Genomic DNA, 5413 nt, shown 5'->3' with positions numbered 1-5413 from the left:
TACCACTGCACTCCAGCCTGGGTGACAAAGCCAAACGCCATTAAAAAAAAAAAAAACTGTATGGATTATACATTTAACATCAATAATTGTTTATAATAAAACAATTGAGTATTATAATGCAATCTTTTGAACTCAGGTAATTGCTTGGCATTCTAAAATTATTATTTTTTTTTTTCAATTTTGAAAGTTTGCTTTTTCCAGTGACTAATGAAATAATGCAGCACTGTTTGGGGATATTGTGTGCTCCTGTTTTGTTTCAAAGATATTAGCTCACCTTCAAAATGCTTGAAATATTTTCTTTGTTTTTATTTTTGGCAAATTCCATCATAAGTAGAAAGATAGGAATACTAGTTTTATTGCTATGTAAGCTTAGGAAGGTGACATTGGAAGTGCCAATGCCATATTTTTCATTTCTTTCATTCCATTAACTGATGTAACAAACCAAAATATTATTTGCTCTTTCCCTGTATTTATTCTTTTTTTAAAAAAAATCATGATAAAGATGTCAGCAATGCATATTGTAATATCTGGAATTATAGAAAGTAGAGATCCAAAAAGGTTTGGAAAATTCAAAGACTGATAGAAATTCAAGCTGGAAGAAAACTGAGTAAAAAATTACTTGTATGAGGGTTGAGAGAAAGAAAAGTACTATTTCTCATATGTGCTCATATGTGCTCGTACTAGCAATCACCTGATATAGTTGATAAAACATGCAGATTCAGTTGATCTTAGGTGTGCCCTAAAATCTCCATGTTTAACAAGTATACAGGCCTTCTTATGAACAGGTAAGTTTAGTAAACACTAAAACTGCATTAATAATATATTAGCTTGGTAAAGACATGTTTGTAAAAGTCTTCACAGCTTAATCAGGGAGAAGTTTGTAACTCTGGACACTAAATATAGCTGTTATTCACAGTACATCTGCAGAATCTATAAACTTTTTAAATTCAACTTTATTTAGAGTATAACTTACATGAAATAAAATATACCCTTTTTAAGTATATATATCTTTGGATGGGTTTTGTCTCTATAAAGATCTAATAATGAAATAATTGGTATATATTAATGTCTTGAGAAAATATCTTAGTCTTTTGGAAATTGGAAATAATTATCTGTTTGATGTAAAACCACCATAGTAGCAGAAAGCCTCAGAGAATGGCTTTGGACACCTGCTGACAACTTCCAGCAGCTTAACTATTTTGATATTTATGAGTGTCTTCATATCTGATTGCTTAGTTTGGTGTAAACAAATTATTTTCCATGAGGCTTTTACATACTTTTCTTTCAATGTTTAGTTGAAACTCCACATTTGAAGATATTATACTTAAAAGTATAGCATCCAATAATTACACCATGGTTATTCTAATCTTGAAGAATATATGGAAGTTCTAAAAATTCTGGAAAAGGAAATAAAAACTATTGTAATGAGCATATTTATAAATCAGTCATCATGCCTTTCTTTTATCTCATATTTGGAGAAAATATGAGTACTTTGCCAATATGACAGAATGCTTGGTATTATTGCCTAGTTATTTCTGAAAATTACGTAACTGCTGGACTTCAAAATCATTATTTTTTGGGGGGAAGTTGGGGGGAAGGAATTTTGCTCTTATCACCCAGGCTGGAGTGCAGTGATGCCATCTCGGCTCCCTGAAATCTCCGCCTCCCAGGTTCAAGCAATTCTCCTGCCTCAGCCTCCTGAGTAGCTGGGATTATAGGCGCCTGACACCACCTACAGATACTTTTTTATTTTTATTAGAGACAGGGTTTCACCATGTTGACCAGGCTGGCTGCCAACTCCTGACTTCAGGTGATCCACCTGCCTCAGCCTCCCAAAGTGCTGGGATTATAGGCATGAGCCACCGCGCCTGGCTACAATCATTTAGAATATTAAAGATATTGGCTGGGCGCGCGTGGCTCATGCCTGTAATCCCAGCACTTTGGGAGGCTGAGGTGGGAGGATCACGAGGTCAGGAGATCGACACTATCCTGGTCAACATGGTGAAACCCCATCTCTACTAAAATACAAAAAAAAAAAAAAATTAGCCAGGTGTGGTGGCATGCACCTGTAGTCCCAGCTACTAGGGAGGCTGCAGCAGGAGAATTGCTTAAACCTAGGAGGTGGAGGTTGCAGTGAGCGGAGATCATGCCACTGCACTCCAGCCTGGTGGCGGAGTGAGACTCTGTCAAAAAAACAGCTACTTGGGAGGCTGAGGCAGGAGAATGGCGTGAACCCCAGGGGGGCGGAGCCTGCAGTGAGCCGAGATTGCGCCATTGCACTCCAGCCTGGGCAACAGCGAGACTCTGTCTCAAAAAAAAAAAAAAAAAAAGATATTGTTGGATGTGTGTTGGCAACTGAATAAGTAATAGAAGGTAGACAGTTCAATCAAGCAGCACAAAATTCATATTTTTCCTAAAAAGCATATTCAAAACTAGAACACACCACTAGCAATCCTGTAATTCATGGTTTCTTTTCATTTATATTTGCTTAATAAATAAAAATAACACCAATTGCATTAATACAATTAGATATTCTTCACCTATTGGTATTGTCAACTATTGTATAGGTTCAGTAGTTACAAACATGTTCCAACTTGATGACTAACAATGCTCAGTAGATCTTGTTTTATTTAAAAACTGTATGCTTCCCAATTCTGTGCAATACTTGGAAGTAAGAAATGTATTTGGATGATTTATTTTGTCCTCGAACAAATGCCTATTAGACATTCTGTAGTGTCATTTCATTTTGTAATCTTTTATTTTAAATATCTTTTACCTGAACAGAAGTAATTCTTTCTACAGTTCACTACAACTGTCCTTTCTAAGAGTATTTTCTACTGTAGTCTTTAATAATGCTATTATGTTTCTTTATATATTGAGGAGGCTTTAAATCTATATTTCAGTAATTATATGTATAGAATTCTGCCATCTATTCCCTCTAATTTCTTCTCTTTATTCAAGTAACTTTACATAAAATAACTATGATTTCTTATTAATGTTTATGTAAATATGACTGATTTTTTGGATAGTAGGAATAAAGTATAAAGTGACTGATAAACTTACTAATTGAGTGGGATGACAGTAAGGGAAAATGTCATAATGAAAGAGAAAATTTTAAACAACAAAATTATTTAACAGCCTTGAATTTGGGTTTGGCATTGGTTGTGTCATATACTGATACTGTAAATATGAGTTCTTAAAAAATTATTTGTATTAATTAGCATCTATTTTCTTAGTCAAAGTGACTGACTTGCCAGTGTCCCAACTAGAGTAATTTGAAAGATTATACTTTTCATACAGTATTAATAGTACTGTTTAATTTTAGGTAAATAAATATTTCCAATATTTCAAAAACAATTTGAAATCAAAGACGGCATAGGAGGTTCCAAGATGGTTGAATAGGAACAGCTCCAGTCTACAGCTCCCAGCATGAGCAATGCAGAAGATGGGTGATTTCTGCATTTCCAACTAAGGTACCAGGTTCATCTCACTGAGGCTTGTCGGACAGTGGGTGCAGCCCACGGAGCATGAGCCGAAGCAGGGCAGAGCATTGCCTCACCTGGGAAGCACAAGGGGTCAGGGAATTCCCTTTCCTAGTCAAGGGAAGCTGTGACAGATGGTACCTGGAAAATCGAGACACTGCCACCCTAATACTGTGCTTTTCCAATGATCTTAGCAAACGACACACTAGGAGATTATATCCCACACCTGGCTCAGAGGTTCCCACACCCACGGAGCCTTGCTCACTGCTAGCACAGCAGTCTGAGATCGACCTGCAAGGCAGCAGTGAGGCTGTGGGAGGAGCATCCACCATTGCTGTGGCTTGAGTAGGTAAACAAAGTAGCCAGGAAGCTCGAACTGGGTGGAGTCCACTGCAGCTCAAGGAGGCCTGTCTGCATCTGTAGACTCCACCTCTGGGGGCAGGGCATAGCTGAACAAAAGGCAGCAGAAACTTCTGCAGACTTAAACATCCCTTTCTGACAGCTTTGAGGAGTGGTTCTCCCAGCACAGAGTTTGAGATCTGAGAACGGACACACTGCCTCCTCAAGTGGGTCCCTGACCCCCAAATAGCCTAACTGGGAGACACCTCCAAGTAGGGGCCAACTGACACTTCATATGGCCAGGTACCCCTCTGAGATGAAGCTTCCAGTGGAAGGATCAGGCAGCAACATTTACCACTCTGCAATATTTGCTGTTCTGCAGCCTCTGCTGGTGATGCCTAGGCAAACAGCATCTGGAGTGGACCTCCAGCAAACTCCAACAGACCTGCAGCTGAGGGTCCTGACTGTTAGAAGGAAAACTAACGAACAGAAAGGACATCCACACCAAAACACCATTTGTACATCACCATCATCAAAGACCAAAGGTAGATAAAACCACAAAGATGGGGAGAAACCAGAGCAAAAAAGCTAAAAATCTTAAAAATCAGAGCACCTCTTCTCCTCCAAAGGAAAGTAGTTCCTTGCCAGCAACAGAACAAAGATGGATGGAGAATGACTTTGATGAGTTGAGAGAAGAAGGCTTCAGATGATCGGTAATAACAAACTTCTCCGAGCTAAAGGAGGATGTTTGAACCCATCACAAAGAAGCTAAAAACCTTGAAAAAAGATTAGACAAATGGCAAACTAGAATAAATAGCCTCGAGAAGATCTTAAATGACCCGATGGAGCTGAAAACCATGGCACGAGAACTACAAGATGCATGCACAAGCTTCAGTAGCCGATTCGATCAAGTGGAAGAAACGGTACCAGTGATTGAAGATCAAATGAATGAAATGAAGCAAGAAGAGAAGTTTAGATAAAAAAGAGTAAAAAGAACTGAACAAAGCCTCCAAGAAATATGGGACTATGTGAAAAGACCAAATCTACATCTGATTGGTGTACCTGAAAGTGATGGTGAGAATGGAACCAAGTTGGAAAACACTCTTCAGGATATTATCCAGGAGAACCTCCCCAACCTACCAAGGCAGGCTAACATTCAAATTCAGGAAATACAGAGAATGCCACAAAGATACTCTTCAAGAAGAGCAACTCCAAGACACGTAATTGTCAGATTCACCAAAGTTGAAATGAAGGAAAAAATGTTAAGTGCAACCAGAGATAAAGGTTGGGTTACCCACAAAGGGAAGCCCATCAGACTAACAGCGGATCACTCAGCATAAACTCTACAAGCCAGAAGAGAGTGGGGGCCGATATTCAACATTCTTAAAGAAAAGAATTTTCAACCCAGAGTTTCATATTCAGCCAAACTAAGCTTCATAAGTGAAGGAGAAATAAAATACTTTACAGACAAACAAATGCTGAGAGGTTTTGCCACCACCAGGCCTGCCTTAAAAGAGATCCTGAAGGAAGCACTAAATATGGAAAGGAACAACTGGTATCAGCCACTGCAAAAATATGCCAAATTGTAAAGA

The sequence above is a fragment of the Hylobates moloch genome, unplaced genomic scaffold (genome assembly GCF_009828535.3).
Source record: "Hylobates moloch isolate HMO894 unplaced genomic scaffold, HMol_V3 SCAFFOLD_13, whole genome shotgun sequence".
NCBI lineage: Eukaryota > Metazoa > Chordata > Mammalia > Primates > Hylobatidae > Hylobates > Hylobates moloch.
Note: the sequence above shows the minus strand (reverse complement) of the source record.